The sequence below is a fragment of the Urocitellus parryii genome, chromosome 3 (genome assembly GCF_045843805.1).
Source record: "Urocitellus parryii isolate mUroPar1 chromosome 3, mUroPar1.hap1, whole genome shotgun sequence".
NCBI lineage: Eukaryota > Metazoa > Chordata > Mammalia > Rodentia > Sciuridae > Urocitellus > Urocitellus parryii.
The window spans coordinates 218,908,787-218,928,067 of record NC_135533.1 but is presented as its reverse complement, the minus strand read 5'-3'; the positions used below and the strand labels follow the sequence as shown (position 1 = coordinate 218,928,067).

At 65.4% G+C, this 19,281-nt stretch overlaps 1 protein-coding gene across 4 annotated transcripts in view; it reads right to left on the bottom strand.

Annotated features, from left to right (window-relative positions):
• Mob3a (MOB kinase activator 3A) overlaps positions 1 to 19,146 on the bottom strand; it is a 29,203-nt gene extending 10,057 nt beyond the window's left edge. Inside the window, exons 1-3 of one of the 4 annotated variants that reach the window (XM_026414724.2) lie at positions 18,946 to 19,146; positions 12,208 to 12,276; positions 11,761 to 11,860 (exon numbers count right to left, since the gene is read on the bottom strand). The gene's annotated coding sequence lies outside the window, so the exon portion shown is untranslated. The remainder of the gene's footprint in view (positions 1 to 11,760; positions 11,861 to 12,207; positions 12,277 to 18,945) is intronic. The other 3 variants (XM_026414725.2, XM_077795864.1, XM_026414726.2) reach the window with 3 other exon arrangements.
• Between the last annotated feature and the right edge of the window lie 135 nt (positions 19,147 to 19,281).

Genomic DNA, 19,281 nt, shown 5'->3' with positions numbered 1-19,281 from the left:
CCCTCTCTACCCCCAGCCCTCTCTATCCGCAGCCCTCTCTACCCCCAGCCCTCTCTACCCCCAGCCCTCTCTACCCCCAGCCCTCTCTATCCCCAGCCCTCTCTATCCCCCCAGCCCTCTCTACCCCCAGCCCTCTCTACCCCCAGCCCTCTCTATCCCCAGCCCTCTCTATCCCCCCAGCCCTCTCTATCCCCAGCCCTCTCTATCCCCCCAGCCCTCTCTATCCCCAGCCCTCTCTACCCCCAGCCCTCTCTATCCCCAGCCCTCTCTACCCCCAGCCCTCTCTATCCCCAGCCCTCTCTATCCCCCCAGCCCTCTCTATCCCCAGCCCTCTCTACCCCCAGCCCTCTCTATCCCTCCAGCCCTCTCTATCCCCAGCCCTCTCTACCCCCCAGCCCTCTCTATCCCCAGCCCTCTCTACCCCCAGCCCTCTCTACCGCCAGCCCTCTCTACCCCCAGCCCTCTCTATCCCCCCAGCCCTCTCTATCCCCAGCCCTCTCTACCCCCAGCCCTCTCTACCCCCAGCCCTCTCTATCCCCAGCCCTCTCTACCCCCAGCCCTCTCTATCCCCCCAGCCCTCTCTATCCCCCCAGCCCTCTCTACCCCCAGCCCTCTCTACCCCCCAGCCCTCTCTATCCCCCAGCCCTCTCTACCCCCAGCCCTCTCTATCCCCAGCCCTCTCTACCCCCCCAGTCCTCTCTACCCCCAGTCCTCTCTACCCCCAGTCCTCTCTACCCCCAGCCCTCTCTACCCCCAGCCCTCTCTACCCCCCCAGCCCTCTCTACCCCCAGCCCTCTCTACCCCCCCAGCCCTCTCTACCCCCCAGCCCTCTCTATCCCCAGCCCTCTCTATCCCCCCAGCCCTCTCTACCCCCAGCCCTCTCTACCCCCCAGCCCTCTCTACCCCCAGCCCTCTCTATCCCCCCAGCCCTCTCTATCCCCAGCCCTCTCTACCCCCAGCCCTCTCTATCCCCAGCCCTCTCTACCCCCAGCCCTCTCTATCCCCAGCCCTCTCTACCCCCCCAGCCCTCTCTACCCCCCAGCCCTCTCTACCCCCCCAGCCCTCTCTATCCCCCAGCCCTCTCTACCCCCCCAGCCCTCTCTACCCCCAGCCCTCTCTATCCCCCAGCCCTCTCTATCCCCACCCCAGCCCTCTCTACCCCCAGCCCTCTCTACCCCCATCCCTCTCTATCCCCAGCCCTCTCTATCCCCCAGCCCTCTCTACCCCCAGCCCTCTCTACCCCCAGCCCTCTCTATCCCCCCAGCCCTCTCTATCCCCAGCCCTCTCTACCCCCAGCCCTCTCTATCCCCCAGCCCTCTCTACCCCCAGCCCTCTCTATCCCCAGCCCTCTCTACCCCCCAGCCCTCTCTACCCCCCAGCCCTCTCTACCCCCCAGCCCTCTCTACCCCCAGCCCTCTCTACCCCCCCAGCCCTCTCTACCCCCAGCCCTCTCTATCCCCAGCCCTCTCTATCCCCCAGCCCTCTCTATCCCCAGCCCTCTCTACCCCCAGCCCTCTCTATCCCCCCAGCCCTCTCTACCCCCAGCCCTCTCTACCCCCATCCCTCTCTATCCCCATCCCTCTCTATCCCCAGCCCTCTCTATCCCAGCCCTCTCTACCCCCAGCCCTCTCTACCCCCAGCCCTCTCTATCCCCCCAGCCCTCTCTATCCCCAGCCCTCTCTACCCCAGCCCTCTCTACCCCCAGCCCTCTCTACCCCCCAGCCCTCTCTATCCCCAGCCCTCTCTACCCCCAGCCCTCTCTATCCCCCTTTCAGCCCTCTCTACCCCCAGCCCTCTCTATCCCCAGCCCTCTCTATCCCCAGCCCTCTCTACCCCCAGCCCTCTCTACCCCAGCCCCTCTATCCCCAGCCCTCTCTACCCCCCAGCCCTCTCTACCCCCAGCCCTCTCTACCCCCCAGCCCTCTCTATCCCCAGCCCTCTCTACCCCCAGCCCTCTCTATCCCCCAGCCCTCTCTATCCCCAGCCCTCTCTACCCCCCAGCCCTCTCTACCCCCAGCCCTCTCTATCTCCAGCCCTCTCTACCCCCCAGCCCTCTCTACCCCCCCAGCCCTCTCTACCCCCAGTCCTCTCTACCCCCAGTCCTCTCTACCCCCAGCCGGTCTCTACCCCCAGCCCTCTCTACCCCCAGTCCTCTCTACCCCCCAGCCCTCTCTACCCCAGCCCTCTCTACCCCCAGCCCTCTCTATCCCCCAGCCCTCTCTATCCCCAGCCCTCTCTACCCCCAGCCCTCTCTATCCCCCAGCCCTCTCTACCCCCAGCCCTCTCTATCCCCAGCCCTCTCTACCCCCAGCCCTCTCTACCCCCAGCCCTCTCTACCCCAGCCCTCTCTACCCCTCCAGCCCTCTCTACCCCCAGCCCTCTCTATCCCCAGCCCTCTCTACCCCCCCAGCCCTCTCTACCCCCCAGCCCTCTCTACCCCCAGCCCTCTCTATCCCCCAGCCCTCTCTACCCCCCAGCCCTCTCTACCCCCAGCCCTCTCTACCCCCCCAGCCCTCTCTACCCCCAGCCCTCTCTATCCCCAGCCCTCTCTATCCCAGCCCTCTCTATCCCCAGCCTCTCTACCCCCAGCCCTCTCTACCCCAGCCTCTCTATCCCCAGCCCTCTCTACCCCCAGCCCTCTCTACCCCCCCAGCCCTCTCTACCCCCCCAGCCCTCTCTACCCCCCCCAGCCCTCTCTACCCCCAGCCCTCTCTATCCCCCAGCCCTCTCTATCCCAGCCCTCTCTACCCCCAGCCCTCTCCCCCAGCCCCTCTCCCCCCAGCCCTCTCTATCCCCCAGCCCTCTCTATCCCCAGCCCTCTCTACCCCCCAGCCCTCTCTACCCCCAGCCCTCTCTACCCCAGCCCTCTCTATCCCCAGCCCTCTCTACCCCCAGCCCTCTCTATCCCCCAGCCCTCTCTATCCCCAGCCCTCTCTACCCCCAGCCCTCTCTACCCCCAGCCCTCTCTATCCCCCCAGCCCTATCTACCCCCCAGCCCTCTCTATCCCCCAGCCCTCTCTACCCCCAGCCCTCTCTATCCCCAGCCCTCCTCTACCCCCCAGCCCTCTCTACCCCCAGCCCTCTCTACCCCCCAGTCCTCTCTACCCCCAGTCCTCTCTACCCCCCCAGCCCTCTCTACCCCCCAGCCCTCTCTACCCCAGCCCTCTCTACCCCCCCAGCCCTCTCTACCCCCCAGCCCTCTCTATCCCCAGCCCTCTCTACCCCCAGCCCTCTCTACCCCCCAGCCCTCTCTACCCCAGCCCTCTCTATCCCCAGCCCTCTCTATCCCCCCAGCCCTCTCTATCCCCAGCCCTCTCTACCCCCAGCCCTCTCTATCCCCAGCCCTCTCTACCCCCAGCCCTCTCTACCCCCAGCCCTCTCTACCCCCAGCCTCACCCCCAGCCCTCTCTACCCCCCAGCCCTCTCTACCAGCCCTCTCTACCCCCAGCCCTCTCTACCCCCCAGCCCTCTCTACCCCCCCAGCCCTCTCTACCCCCCAGCCCTCTCTACCCCCAGCCCTCTCTATCCCCCCAGCCCTCTCTATCCCCAGCCCTGGTCTACCCCCAGCCCTCTCTACCCCCAGCCCTCTCTACCCCCAGCCCTCTCTACCCCCAGCCCTCTCTACCCCCAGCCCTCTCTACCCCCAGCCCTCTCTACCCCCAGCCCTCTCTATCCCCAGCCCTCTCTATCCCCAGCCCTCTCTACCCCCAGCCCTCTCTACCCCAGCCTCTCTATCCCCAGCCCTCTCTATCCCCCCAGCCCTCTCTACCCCCAGCCCTCTCTACCCCCAGCCCTCTCTACCCCCAGCCCTCTCTACCCCCAGCCCTCTCTATCCCCAGCCCTCTCTACCCCCAGCCCTCTCTATCCCCAGCCCTCTCTATCCCCCAGCCCTCTCAACCCCCAGCCCTCTCTATCCCCCCAGCCCTCTCTACCCCCAGCCCTCTCTACCCCCAGCCCTCTCTACCCCCAGCCCTCTCTATCCCCCAGCCCTCTCTACCCCCAGCCCTCTCTATCCCCCCAGCCCTCTCTATCCCAGCCCTCTCTACCCCCAGCCCTCTCTACCCCCCAGCCCTCTCTACCCCCAGCCCTCTCTATCCCCAGCCCTCTCTACCCCCCAGCCCTCTCTACCCCCCAGCCCTCTCTACCCCCAGCCCTCTCTACCCCCAGCCCTCTCTACCCCCAGCCCTCTCTACCCCCAGCCCTCTCTACCCCAGTCCTCTCTACCCCCAGCCCTCTCTACCCCCAGCCCTCTCTATCCCCCAGCCCTCTCTATCCCCCCAGCCCTCTCTATCCCCCAGCCCTCTCTATCCCCCCAGCCCTCTCTATCCCCAGCCCTCTCTACCCCCAGCCCTCTCTATCCCCAGCCCTCTCTACCCCCAGCCCTCTCTATCCCCCAGCCCTCTCTATCCCCCAGCCCTCTCTATCCCCAGCCCTCTCTACCCCCAGCCCTCTCTACCCCCAGCCCTCTCTATCCCCCAGCCCTCTCTATCCCCCAGCCCTCTCTACCCCCCAGCCCTCTCTATCCCCAGCCCTCTCTACCCCCAGCCCTCTCTACCGCCAGCCCTCTCTACCCCCCAGCCCCTCTCTATCCCCCCAGCCCTCTCTATCCCCAGCCCTCTCTACCCCCAGCCCTCTCTACCCCCAGCCCTCTCTATCCCCAGCCCTCTCTACCCCCAGCCCTCTCTATCCCCCAGCCCTCTCTATCCCCCAGCCCTCTCATCCCCTGCCTCACCCCCAGCCCTCTCTACCCCCAGCCCTCTCTATCCCCCCAGCCCTCTCTACCCCCAGCCCTCTCTATCCCCCAGCCCTCTCTACCCCCCAGTCCTCTCTACCCCCAGCCCTCTCTACCCCCAGCCCTCTCTACCCCCCAGCCCTCTCTACCCCCAGCCCTCTCTACCCCCAGCCCTCTCTACCCCCAGCCCTCTCTACCCCCAGCCCTCTCTACCCCAGCCCTCTCTACCCCCCAGCCCTCTCTACCCCCAGCCCTCTCTACCCCCCAGCCCTCTCTACCCCCCCGCCTCTCTATCCCCCAGCCTCTCTACCCCCAGCCCTCTCTACCCCCCAGCCCTCTCTATCCCCCAGCCCTCTCTACCCCCAGCCCTCTCTATCCCCAGCCCTCTCTACCCCCAGCCCTCTCTACCCCCAGCCCTCTCTACCCCCCAGCCCTCTCTATCCCCCAGCCCTCTCTACCCCCCCAGCCCTCTCTACCCCCAGCCCTCTCTATCCCCCAGCCCTCTCTACCCCCAGCCCTCTCTACCCCCATCCCTCTCTATCCCCAGCCCTCTCTATCCCCAGCCCTCTCTACCCCCAGCCCTCTCTACCCCCAGCCCTCTCTATCCCCCCAGCCCTCTCTATCCCCAGCCCTCTCTACCCCCCAGCCCTCTCTATCCCCCAGCCCTCTCTACCCCCAGCCCTCTCTATCCCCAGCCCTCTCTACCCCCAGCCTCTCTACCCCCAGCCCTCTCTACCCCCAGCCCTCTCTACCCCCAGCCCTCTCTACCCCCAGCCCTCTCTACCCCCAGCCCTCTCTATCCCCCAGCCCTCTCTATCCCCAGCCCTCTCTACCCCCAGCCCTCTCTATCCCCCCAGCCCTCTCTACCCCCAGCCCTCTCTACCCCCAGCCCTCTCTACCCCATCCCTCTCTATCCCCCAGCCCTCTCTATCCCCCAGCCCTCTCTACCCCCAGCCCTCTCTACCCCCAGCCCTCTCTATCCCCCAGCCCTCTCTATCCCCAGCCCTCTCTACCCCCAGCCCTCTCTACCCCCAGCCCTCTCTACCCCCCAGCCCTCTCTATCCCCCAGCCCTCTCTACCCCCAGCCCTCTCTATCCCCCAGCCCTCTCTATCCCCAGCCCCTCTCTACCCCCAGCCCTCTCTATCCCCCAGCCCTCTCTATCCCCAGCCCTCTCTACCCCCAGCCCTCTCTACCCCCCCAGCCCTCTCTATCCCCAGCCCTCTCTACCCCCAGCCCTCTCTACCCCCAGCCCTCTCTACCCCCAGCCCTCTCTATCCCCAGCCCTCTCTACCCCCAGCCCTCTCTATCCCCCCAGCCCTCTCTATCCCCAGCCCTCTCTACCCCCAGCCCTCTCTACCCCCAGCCCTCTCTATCTCCAGCCCTCTCTACCCCCCAGCCCTCTCTACCCCCCCAGCCCTCTCTACCCCCAGTCCTCTCTACCCCCAGTCCTCTCTACCCCCAGCCGTCTCTACCCCCAGCCCTCTCTACCCCCAGTCCTCTCTACCCCCAGCCCTCTCTACCCCCAGCCCTCTCTACCCCCAGCCCTCTCTATCCCCCAGCCCTCTCTATCCCCAGCCCTCTCTACCCCCAGCCCTCTCTATCCCCCAGCCCTCTCTACCCCCCCAGCCCTCTCTACCCCCAGCCCTCTCTACCCCCAGCCCTCTCTATCCCCAGCCCTCTCTACCCCCAGCCCTCTCTACCCCCAGCCCTCTCTATCCCCAGCCCTCTCTACCCCCCCAGCCCTCTCTACCCCCAGCCCTCTCTACCCCCCCCAGCCCTCTCTACCCCCCAGCCCTCTCTACCCCCCAGCCCTCTCTATCCCCCAGCCCTCTCTACCCCCCCAGCCCTCTCTACCCCCCCAGCCCTCTCTACCCCCCAGCCCTCTCTACCCCCAGCCCTCTCTATCCCCAGCCCTCTCTATCCCCAGCCCTCTCTATCCCCAGCCCTCTCTACCCCCCCAGCCCTCTCTACCCCCCAGCCCTCTCTACCCCCAGCCCTCTCTATCCCCAGCCCTCTCTACCCCCAGCCCTCTCTACCCCCCCAGCCCTCTCTACCCCCCCAGCCCTCTCTACCCCCCCAGCCCTCTCTACCCCCAGCCCTCTCTATCCCCAGCCCTCTCTACCCCCAGCCCTCTCTATCCCCCCAGCCCTCTCTATCCCCCCAGCCCTCTCTACCCCCCAGCCCTCTCTACCCCCAGCCCTCTCTACCCCCAGCCCTCTCTACCCCCAGCCCTCTCTATCCCCCCAGCCCTCTCTATCCCCAGCCCTCTCTACCCCCAGCCCTCTCTACCCCCAGCCCTCTCTATCCCCCCAGCCCTCTCTATCCCCCAGCCCTCTCTATCCCCCAGCCCTCTCTACCCCCAGCCCTCTCTATCCCCAGCCCTCTCTACCCCCCCAGCCCTCTCTACCCCAGTCCTCTCTACCCCCAGTCCTCTCTACCCCCAGCCCTCTCTATCCCCCAGCCCTCTCTACCCCCCCAGCCCTCTCTACCCCCAGCCCTCTCTACCCCCCAGCCCTCTCTACCCCCAGCCCTCTCTATCCCCAGCCCTCTCTATCCCCCCAGCCCTCTCTACCCCCAGCCCTCTCTACCCCCCAGCCCTTCTCTACCCCCAGCCCTCTCTATCCCCCCAGCCCTCTCTATCCCCAGCCCTCTCTACCCCCAGCCCTCTCTATCCCCAGCCCTCTCTACCCCCAGCCCTCTCTACCCCCAGCCCTCTCTACCCCCAGCCCTCTCTACCCCCAGCCCTCTCTACCCCCCCAGCCCTCTCTACCCCCCCAGCCCTCTCTACCCCCCAGCCCTCTCTACCCCCAGCCCTCTCTATCCCCCCAGCCCTCTCTATCCCCAGCCCTGTCTACCCCCCAGCCCTCTCTCTACCCCAGCCCTCTCTACCCCCAGCCCTCTCTACCCCCAGCCCTCTCTACCCCCCAGCCCTCTCTACCCCCAGCCCTCTCTACCCCCAGCCCTCTCTATCCCCAGCCCTCTCTACCCCCAGCCCTCTCTACCCCCAGCCTCTTACCGCTCTCTACCCCCAGCCCTCTCTACCCCCCAGCCCTCTCTATCCCCAGCCCTCTCTACCCCCAGCCCTCTCTACCCCAGCCCTCTCTACCCCCCAGCCCTCTCTACCCCCAGCCCTCTCTACCCCCAGCCCTCTCTACCCCAGCCCTCTCTGCACCCCCAGCCCTCTCTACCCCCAGCCCTCTCTACCCCCCAGCCCTCCCTACCCCCAGCCCTCTCTACCCCCAGCCCTCTCTATCCCCCAGCCCTCTCTACCCCCAGCCCTCTCTCCCCCAGCCCTCTCTACCCCCAGCCCTCTCTACCCCCAGCCCTCTCTATCCCCAGCCCTCTCTACCCCCCAGCCCTCTCTACCCCCAGCCCTCTCTACCCCCCAGCCCTCTCTACCCCCAGCCCTCTCTACCCCCAGCCCTCTCTACCCCCCAGCCCTCTCTATCCCCAGCCCTCTCTACCCCCAGCCCTCTTTACCCCCAGCCCTCTCTACCCCCAGCCCTCTCTACCCCCAGCCCTCTCTACCCCCAGCCCTCTCTACCCCCAGCCCTCTCTATCCCCCAGCCCTCTCTACCCCCAGCCCTCTCTATCCCCCAGCCCTCTCTACCCCCAGCCCTCTCTACCCCCAGCCCTCTCTACCCCCAGCCCTCTCTACCCCCCAGCCCTCTCTACCCCCAGCCCTCTCTACCCCAGCCCTCTCTATCCCCCAGCCCTCTCTATCCCCCAGCCCTCTCTACCCCCAGCCCTCTCTACCCCCCAGCCCTCTCTACCCCCAGCCCTCTCTACCCCCAGCCCTCTCTATCCCCCAGCCCTCTCTACCCCCAGCCCTCTCTACCCCAGCCCTCTCTACCCCCCAGCCCTCTCTACCCCCAGCCCTCTCTACCCCCAGCCCTCTCTACCCCCAGCCCTCTCTACCCCCCAGCCCTCTCTATCCCCCAGCCCTCTCTACCCCAGCCCTCTCTACCCCCAGCCCTCTCTACCCCCAGCCCTCTCTACCCCCAGCCCTCTCTACCCCCCAGCCCTCTCTACCCCCAGCCCTCTCTACCCCCCAGCCCTCTCTACCCCCAGCCCTCTCTACCCCCAGCCCTCTCTATCCCCAGCCCTCTCTACCCCCAGCCCTCTCTACCCCCAGCCCAGCCCTCTCTACCCCCAGCCCTCTCTACCCCCCCAGCCCTCTCTACCCCCCAGCCCTCTCTATCCCCCAGCCCTCTCTACCCCCAGCCCTCTCTACCCCCAGCCCTCTCTATCCCCCAGCCCTCTCTATCCCCAGCCCTCTCTACCCCCCAGCCCTCTCTATCCCCAGCCCTCTCTACCCCCCAGCCCTCTCTACCCCCAGCCCTCTCTATCCCCAGCCCTCTCTACCCCCAGCCCTCTCTACCCCCAGCCCTCTCTACCCCCCAGCCCTCTCTACCCCCAGCCCTCTCTACCCCCCCAGCCCTCTCTACCCCCCCAGCCCTCTCTACCCCCCCAGCCCTCTCTACCCCCAGCCCTCTCTACCCCCAGCCCTCTCTATCCCCCAGCCCTCTCTACCCCCCCAGCCCTCTCTACCCCCAGCCCTCTCTATCCCCCAGCCCTCTCTACCCCCCAGCCCTCTCTACCCCCAGCCCTCTCTACCCCCAGCCCTCTCTACCCCCAGCCCTCTCTACCCCCAGCCCTCTCTACCCCCAGCCCTCTCTATCCCCCCAGCCCTCTCTACCCCCAGCCCTCTCTACCCCCAGCCCTCTCTACCCCCCAGCCCTCTCTACCCCCAGCCCTCTCTACCCCCCAGCCCTCTCTACCCCCCCCAGCCCTCTCTACCCCCCCCAGCCCTCTCTACCCCCAGCCCTCTCTACCCCCCCAGCCCTCTCTACCCCCAGCCCTCTCTATCCCCCAGCCCTCTCTACCCCCCAGCCCTCTCTACCCCCAGCCCTCTCTATCCCCAGCCCTCTCTACCCCCCCAGCCCTCTCTACCTCTCTATCCCCAGCCCTCTCTACCCCCCCAGCCCTCTCTACCCCCAGCCCTCTCTACCCCCCCCCAGCCCTCTCTACCCCCCCCAGCCCTCTCTACCCCCCCCAGCCCTCTCTACCCCCAGCCCTCTCTACCCCCAGCCCTCTCTACCCCCAGCCCTCTCTATCCCCAGCCCTCTCTACCCCCCCAGCCCTCTCTACCCCCAGCCCTCTCTATCCCCAGCCCTCTCTATCCCCAGCCCTCTCTACCCCCAGCCCTCTCTACCCCCAGCCCTCTCTACCCCCCCCCAGCCCTCTCTACCCCCAGCCCTCTCTACCCCCCCAGCCCTCTCTACCCCCCAGCCCTCTCTATCCCCCAGCCCTCTCTACCCCCCAGCCCTCTCTACCCCCAGCCCTCTCTACCCCCCCAGCCCTCTCTACCCCCAGCCCTCTCTATCCCCAGCCCTCTCTATCCCCAGCCCTCTCTACCCCCAGCCCTCTCTATCCCCAGCCCTCTCTACCCCCCCAGCCCTCTCTACCCCCAGCCCTCTCTATCCCCAGCCCTCTCTATCCCCAGCCCTCTCTACCCCCCCCAGCCCTCTCTACCCCCAGCCCTCTCTACCCCCCCCAGCCCTCTCTACCCCCAGCCTCACTTGGTGTCTTCCTGGGAGACATGCCCGTCCGTTGACACACAGGTAAACTGGTCTCCCCTCAGCACTGTGTGCCCTGGGCTGGGCGTCCTGGGCTCTGTCCGGTGTTGAGCAGCATCCCTGGCCTCCACCAGTCATGAAGACCACCAGTGTCCCCAGACGTGACCCAGAGTCACCTGAGTGAGCCCAGGTCAGAAGGAGGCGGGCCCACCAGCACCCTGCGCACATGCAGGAAGACAGCCTAGAGCAGGATGCGGCCGAGCAGGCCAAGATGCTGCGCTAGCCCAGCAGCCTCCTCCAGGCCTGGGCTCCTCGCCGGGTCCCTGGGCCCCGCTGTGGCTCCCCACCAGCCAGCAGCAAGCACAGATTTGCCGGGTGGGAACAGGCCCCCTGCCTGCTCTGCTGCCTAGGAGGACTGACCTGGCAGGCCACCTTACAGGGTCCCTGTGAAGCTCTGACCCCCAAGGCCACCTGGGCCTTGGTGTCTGGTGTCTCTCCTGGTGGCGCGGCCACCCAGGATGCACTCAGGCGGGGCTGAGGAGGCAGGGCCCTGCAGGCCTCACCTCCACCACCACTGCCCTGGCTGCTCCCTGCCACCCGAGGAGACCCCGCCAGGGCAGCAGGGCCCCCGTAATCCTAGTGCCCGTGGCCACCAGGGCTCCAGCAGAGGCTTGCTCACGGTCTCACCCCGACCTCCAGACGCCTGCCCAGGAAGAGCGCCGGCCTCACTGCGCCCCCGGGGCCCTGCTCACCCCTGAGTTCCTCATTCACCAGGCACACAGTCCCCAAGGCTGACAGAAGCCACAGCACAAAGACACTCAGGCTGCGCTGCCGGCGCCCGTTCAGGGCGCGTCCAGAACAGTGCTGGGGTTCCTTCCGACACTGTCACCTGGACAGGGCGAGAGGAGCCCAGAGCAGTGCAGGAGCAGGGCCCACCACAGAGGCCCGGATGGTGTGGCTGCAGACTGACCAGGCTCTGGGCTGACCGGCAGCTTCGGGGGAGACGTCCCTGGACTGGGGCTGGGGTCAGGGAAGGCGAGCAACCCTGCGTCTCTGCTCAGGCGCACCCCCTCCAGAGGCCTGACCCCCTCTTCCGCCCTCACATCCGTCCACCTGAGCCCGCAGGACTGTTCTAGAAGCTGGGGGTGGAAGGCTGGCTTCCGCCTCCTCGGAGCCTGGGAGACAGCATCTTTGGGGGTGAAATGTCGTCCTGCAAACCCCTGGGCAGACGCCCGTCAAGGCCACCCCGTCCTATCAGGGACACCCGTCCCACGACCCGGGGGGCCGCTCTAGGAAGGCTGCAGGCCGGCTGCGGGAGGCCAGGCTGGGTGTGCCGGGGGGCCGCTCTAGGAAGGCTGCAGGCCGGCTGCGGGAGGCCAGGCTGGGTGTGCTGTGGCTCCTCCCGCTCCCCAGGGCCGGCCCCTGCTTCTGGGGTCCTTTTCTCTGACCTTCAGGGTACTCCCAACACTTCTGAATTGGGTGGCGATGTCTCTGGATTTTCCTCGTTTTCCCACAAACGGATGAGACAGCAATGACCTTTGGAAGCTTCTAGAAGAATGAAAGGTAAGATGACAAATTCCTCTGCCTCAAACACACAACCTTTTTCCTTTCTTAATAAAAACAAAATATAACATAGTTCCTCTAAGCCAACTAACTGCTGTGACCCCTCCCCGGCTGAGGTGCGGCCCACAGTTGCCCATTTCCTTCCGGCGGTTTCCACATCCTGCCACCACTGTGGGGGGTGAGGCCCAAGTTCAGAGGCTAGTTCTGTATTTTCTTGATCAGTGTGCAACACTGGCCTCTGGCCTGGCAACCCTACTGTTGGCAGATGATGTTTGAAGCCTTGACTCTGCCCTGTGAACCAAGGTAGCCCCCAGTGCTGCCTTCCAGTCTACCTTGGTGCTGGGTCTGGGCTCAGCGGGGCCCTTGGCTGGCACGCTCCAGGCCTGGGTTCTTCCCCAGCACTGCAGAACAAGAACAAGGGAAAACAAATGAAGCAGCTCCCCTGGGGGTGCGTCCTGGGGGCCAGCTCCCATCTGGGTGCATGGGGGGGGGGCAGCTCCCCTGGGGGTGCGTCCTGGGGGCACACTCAACCCTCTGGATAATCTTTTCTTTTGGCTTAAAATAGAGAGAATTGACAAATTAGAATAAATAAATGAATTTTTTTTGCTGATTTTCTTTTTTTGGTCTTTTTTTTGGAACCGCGGGTCGAACCCAGGGCTTTGCTATGCAAGGCAGACGCTTTGCCAGGGAGCTCCACCCCAGCTGCACACCCTGTGTGGAAAATCCAACCCTTCTACCCAGTCATCGAGTAGTGTAGTCACGGCCACCAGCCCACTGCAGAGCACCCGCGTCCCCAGAGGGACTGTCCCACAGCAGCCATCCCAGCCCCCACTGCGGGCCGCATCCAGGTCTGTGAAAGGCTGGTTCAGCCCTAAACCGGGAGCTATGGTCGGGCCCAACTCCCCAGCAGGCCTCTGCAGACGTCACAGGCCAAGACAAGTTAAATGACGTCCTACTGGAGGAAGTGGAGGAGGGACTCAGGAAGTAGCACAGCCAAGGATGGCTAGAGCCCCGGGCGCTGGAGAGCAGGAAGGGCCTGTGGCTGTGTGTGGCGTGGACTGGCCTCACTCCTCCGGCCCTGCCAGCACAGGAAGTGAGCTGGGGACCTGCTTGGTCATCCCACACCCCATGGAGCCGAGTCCCACCTTGATGCACCTCAGGGGCCAAGGAGGGTGCATGCTCCATAAGACCATCTGTCCAGGGAGCTGCCCATGCCCTCGGTGTCCGGGCTTGTGGGAGGGCCAGGGCTGGCCTCGACTCAGCCCAAGGGCTGGCGCTCAGAGGCCACAGCTCTCACTGGTTCCCCACAACCACAGGCCTCCTCGGGCAGCTCCACCATGTTAGGACGTCGGTGCTGCCACAATGGAGGGCCCCGGTGTGGAGCGGGGACAGGCCAGGGCACTGCTGGACCCCGCAGCCCCAGCACGCCACCCTGATGCCCAGGGAGCCCCTCCTGCGAGCACCGAGGCCAGGCCCGGACACAGGGCTTCGCGTCTCCCTCCCCAGCAGGCAGCTCCAGGGCCCACCAGCGCTGCTGGTCTGGCCTGAGGGGCAGCAGGATCCCTGTGGCTTCGGCCCGGGACAGTGCCTCCCATCTGCTCACCGTGGTCCAGGGCTGGGCAGGGAGGAGCCTCCCGCACCAGGGAGTCCAGGGGCAAGCACAGCAGGGACACTCTTACTGCTGCTCGGGGACTCTGGGGACTCCAGTTTTACTTCTCTTTGGCTTCAGGGACCTGAACCCAGGCTCTGGTGCAACAGGAGGTGCCCGTGGGAGGGTCTTAATTCTCACTTTTGGGTGCCTGCACCCGAGACCTTTTGCTGTCTTTTTCTTAACTGCAGTTTTAGGGATCGAATCTGGGGGTGCTCTATCACCCCAGCCCTTTTATTTTGAGACAGGTCTGAGTTGCCCAGACTGGCCTCAAACTTGAGATCCTCCTGCCTCAGTCTCCAAGTAGCTGGGACGGCAGGCCTGCACCACCCTGCTGGGCTTGGCTCTTGACTTTGTTTCAGTTCTTAATACTTGTCGACGGACAGCATGCTTTTGTGCTACTTACTTTACGTGGGGCTGAGGGTGGAACCCAGGGCCTCACACGTGCCAGGCGAGCGCCCTTCCACTGAGCCACTGCCCAGCCTTGGCCTTTACTTGTCAATAACTCGCTATTGAATACAACAGTGGTTAATTAAAAGTGCCCGTTATGTTAATGAATTCACCTAACACAGGTGGGGAGCTGGAGGAAACCCCTAGGAGGCTGGCCGTCCCCTGCAGGGCAGGAATGAGGCAGTGCCCTTCTTCCTTGGTGCTATTTTTATGGTGCGCTGCCACCCAGCCTCATCCAGCCTTTGGTGTTTTCTGAGATGAGGTCTTCCTGCCTCCAACTCACCTTCTGCACCCTCCCGAGCGAGCGGCTGCATCACAGGCGGGTCCCTGACCAGGCAGCGCCGCTCTCGAGGGCAGACAAGGTCTGGGCTCAGCCTGGACCCTTAGATCCAAATCTGGCCCTCTTTCTTCCCGGCCAGGTCCCTGGGCACTGTGGACGTGGGGTGGGCTCATTCTGTGGTGGGCACCCTGGGCACTGCAGGGTGCTGCACAATACCCTGGGTCCCCCATTCCATCCAGGAGCTGCCCCAGTTTTGACAACCACATGTCCCAGACGTGTCAGGAGTCCCCGACAGCAGCACCAACTTGGGTGGGACCCTCTGTATGAGGGGAGCAGCCCACCCGCCCCGCCCTGCCCACTTCCCTGGGCAGCCCCTGCCTGGATGCTCCTGAAACTAGAACCCCCAGCCCAGGCGGGGTGACCCACTGCCTGGACTTCAGGGGCCCTGTTCCCACCAGGACACCCCGGCTCACCCCGCCTTCACCCGCAGTGGGCAGGATCCCTGTGTGGTCCCCCCTCTCCTTCCAGCTCCGCCTGGTGTGAGCTCAGGCCAGAAACACTTGTGCCCCCCGACACTTGTGTGAGCACAGTGCCCTCTGCCCTGCCCTTCAAATAGACTCAGGTGGCAGAGGGCCCGCCTCACGTGCACAAGGCCCTGGGTCCGATCCCCAGCCCCTCGAAAACCAAAAACCAAAACCACAAACCCAACGGGCCGGGCCGAGCTCTGCCCAGAGCCATGGAAGACAGCAAGACAGCAGGAAGAAAAGGGCTGGGGTGGCCAGCCCCACGCCCAGCCCCACGCCCAGCCCCGCTACGGGAGGGAGAGGGGACCGGGAGAGGCAGCAGAGGCCAGGAGACAGAGGCCTGGGGTCTGAGCTGGACCTGGGGAGGACTCCTGCCCAGAATCCATTCCTGAAGTCCATGCCTTTTCTGGTTAAGGCACTGGACTCCGGAACACCCCAGGAGGAGGAGCCCCTGAAGCGGGGGTGTGGGGTGGGGGTGTAGGGGTGAGGGGTGTGAGGGGTATGGGGGGTGTGGGGGGTGTGGAGTGTGGGTGTGTGGGGGGTGTGGGGGTGTGTGTGAGGGGTGTGGGGTGTGTGGGGTGTGGGGTGTGTGGGGTATGGGGTGTGTGGGGTGTGGGGTGTGTGTGTGGGGTGTGTGTGAGGGGTGTGGGGTGTGTGGTGTGTGGGGTGTGTGGTGTGAGGGGTATGGGGGTGTGTGGGGTGTGTGTGAGGGGTGTGGGGTGTGTGGGGGTGTGTGTGAGGGGTGTGGGGTGTGTGGGGGTGTGGGGTGTGTGTGAGGGGTATGGGGGTGTGTGGGGTGTGGGGTGTGTGGGGGTGTGGGGTGTGGGGTGTGTGGGGGTGTGTGTGAGGGGTGTGGGGTGTGTGGGGGTGTGGGGTGTGTGTGAGGGGTGTGGGGTGTGTGTGAGGGGTATGGGGTGTGGGGTGTGTGGGGTGTGTGTGAGGGGTGTGGGGTGTGTGGGGGTGTGTGTGAGGGGTGTGGGGTGTGTGAGGGGTGTGGGGTGTGTGGGGGTGTGGGGTGTGTGTGAGGGGTGTGGGGTGTGTGGGGGTGTGTGTGAGGGGTATGGGGTGTGGGGTGTGTGGGGGTGTGTGTGAGGGGTGTGGGGTGTGTGGGGGTGTGGGGTGTGTGTGAGGGGTGTGGGGGGTGTGGGGGTGTGTGTGAGGGGTGTGGGGTGTGTGGGGTGTGGGGTGTGTGGGGTATGGGGTGTGTGGGGTGTGGGGTGTGTGTGTGGGGTGTGTGTGTGGGGTGTGGGGTGTGTGGTGTGTGGGGTGTGTGGTGTGAGGGGTATGGGGGTGTGTGGGGGTGTGTGTGAGGGGTATGGGGGTGTGTGGGGTATGTGTGAGGGTATGGGGGTGTGTGGGGTGTGTGTGTGGGGTGTGTGGTGTGTGGGGTGTGGGGTGTGTGGGGTGTGGGGTGTGTGTGAGGGGTATGGGGGTGTGTGGGGTGTGGGGGTGTGTGTGAGGGGTATGGGGGTGTGTGGGGGTGTGGGGTGTGTGGGGGTATGGGGTGTGGGGTGTGTGTGTGGGGTGTGTGTGGGGTGTGTGGGGTGTGGGGTGTGTGTGGGGGGTGGGGTGTAGGGTGTGGGGGGGTGCCTGGAATTTCCCAGGGTAAACCCGGCCCTGGGCCACAGGGGACTCCCAGGCCATCTGATCAGGAGGGGCCAAGCTGTCCTGACAGAAGAGCAGGGGGACTTTCCAGGGAAGGTGGGGCCTGGGCGGGATGTCACACAGACAGGCGGCACTCCAGGGGCTCTGGGGCACTGAGCCACGTCCCCAGCCCTATTTTCGTCTAAGACAGGGTCTCCTTACATTGCTGAGGGATTCATTGAGTTGCTGAGGCTGCTCTGAACTCACAATCCCTTTGCAGTGGCAGCCTCCGCGGGGTGGCTGGGATTGGAGGCCTGCACCCGCGCAGTCCACGCGTTCAGGAACTGCAAGGCCACTTCTGCTCCTGAGAGAGGAAAGTAACACTGCCCCTGGGGCTGCTGTGTGCAGGGGCCAGAGCTCCCCATGCGCCCCGTGAGCAGCACCCTCCGAGGGGAGAGCCGAGCCAGGGAGGGCCAGGCCAGGGGCGCAGCCCAGCACTCGGCAGAGGCTGCAGCACTGCCCAGGGTAGCCCTCAGGACGCTGGGTGGGGAGCTGCCTAAGGACACTGGGACACCAGCAGTCCTGCGACCACGCTGTGACAAATGCACCGCTCTAGTGTGGGATGTTGGGGAGCACCTGTGGGGACAGGGGACCGTGGGACCTTTATGTGCCTGATGTTCCACTGTGCCCCCCGTAACGCCATGACCCCAGGGGAGCGGCACCCGTGCTGAGGGCCCAGCCGCCAGGGCGCGGGGAAGGGCTCCCGGAGCCCAGGAACTCGAGGCCAGCTGCGCAGCACTGAAGGCCCCGGCTTAAGACCGTGAACCCCGGATACCGAGTGGAGCTCCCCTGGCCTGGGCGAGTCTCTGCTTCCATCCCCAGCACCGCACACACCCCAAAATAGGAAAGAAAAGTGAAAGAATAAAGTGGCAGCTAGCTGGGGTGGTGGCACACGCCTGGAAGCCAGTGACTCACAGGCTGAGGCAGGAAGACCGCAGGTTCAGAGTCAGACTCAGCAACCAAGAGAGGCCCTGAGCAACTTAGTGAGGCCCCGACTCGAAACGAGACTGTATGTAAAGACGGGGGCTCAGTGTGGGGTGCATCAAAATGAATAAACAAACAAAGACGAAATAAGATGCCATAAAAAGGCCACGCAACAGGCCTGACCTGAGGAGGATACTCCCTCCATGGGACACAGGGAAGGGGACAGGGACAGGGAATGCTGGACTTCTACTTTGTTCCCACTCAGACAACCTGATGAGTGGATTCCAACAACAAAGTCCAGACGGGGGTCACAGCCTGTCCCCAGAGTTCCCCCGGGCCTCTGAGGCTGCTCCTCTGCCCAGGCCAGGGCTCTCCTGCCCGCTGCCACCTCCTGAACTTGGCCCACAAAGGCGCCTCTGCGTCCCCCACACCCACTCTCAGGGGAAGGCCGTGAAGAGGCAGGCCAGTGGCCCGGGCTGTGGCGCCAGCTCCTCAGGAGGCTGAGGCTGGAGGATCCTGAGGTCCAGGCCAGCCCAGGCCACTCAGTGAGACCATTTCAATGTAACATTAAAAAAAAAAAAAAAAAAGGTCTGGGGATGATCTCAGTGGTACAGTGCCCCTGGGCCCCGTTCCCGGGACAGCAAACAAGCAAAGCTGCTGTGAGAAGGAGGGGAATGAGCCCCCAGACCCAGGATCGGAGGGGGACGGCTCTCATCTCACAGGCCAACAGTGACCGTCCTTGGCCGTCGCTGAGGCACAGCCGGGACTTCAGGGAGGCCTCATGAGTGTTTCTTCTGTAAAAGGAGGCGACTCAGAAATGCCCCAGGAAGGAAGGTGAGAGCTGGCCAGGACACTGTCCCCCACCTCGCAAAAAAAGACTGAGCCTTGAGTGTTGGCTGGGATTGAGCAAAGGTCCTACCACCGAGCCACACCCCCAGGACACCGTGTCCCTTCTTATTTTTATTTTTTAAATTATTTGTTGATTTTTGGTCCTGGGGATTGCACTCAGGGGCACTCCACCACTGAGCCACACCCCAGCCCTGTTTTGTGTCTTATGTGGAGACAGGGTCTCACTGAGCTGCTCAGCGCCTCGCTGATGCTGAGGCTGGCTCTGACCTCCGGCCTCAGCCTCCCGAGCCGCTGGGGTTCCGGCGTGCACCCCGCGCCCGGCTTCTCTCTTTGAGACACAGTCTCACTGAGTTGCGGAGGCTGGACTCGAACTTGGGATCCTGTGCCTGTCCAGGGGCTGGGATGACAGGCGTGGCCACGCACCGGCTTCCAGGCCTTTTTATAAAGACCGTGGACACTTAGAACAAAGTCAAGCCCCAGAGCGCAGGTCGGGGGCGACCGCTAAGCCGCTGGGGCAGTCAGTCCAGCGGGAGGAGAGCGGCCGGCAACTACGGCTGGGTCCGGCGCCCGCCGCGCTGCCTCCCGCCGCCCGCCTTCGCCCCCCCAGCATCCGGCTCCCGCCGCCCGATTTCAGCCGCCAGCATCCGACTCCCGCCGCCCGATTTCAGCCGCCAGGACCGGGTTCCCGCCGCCCGCCTTCGCCCCCCCAGCATCCGGCTCCCGCCGCCCGATTTCAGCCGCCAGGACCCACCTGGTCGCCTCACGTCCGCCTGGCACTTCCAGCTCCCGCCTCCCCTCAGTCTGGCCGCCACACCTGACCGCCGATCGCGGAGGGACACGCGGCGGAGGCACACACCGAAGGCCCGCCCCGGCCGCACCCGCGGAGCCGGACCTACTTCCCCTACGGGCCCGGCCCCGGATGGAGGTGCTGCGTCACTGCCCCGGAAAGGAGGCGCGGGTACTGACCGACAGCCGGGCGGGCCGGGCCGCGTTCCTGTTGCCTAGCAACTACCAGGGGCTGGAGCCTGGTGGGAGGCCTGTGGGAGGAGCTTCTGTGGTACTTGTAACGTGGGGCGGGGCCTCAGCC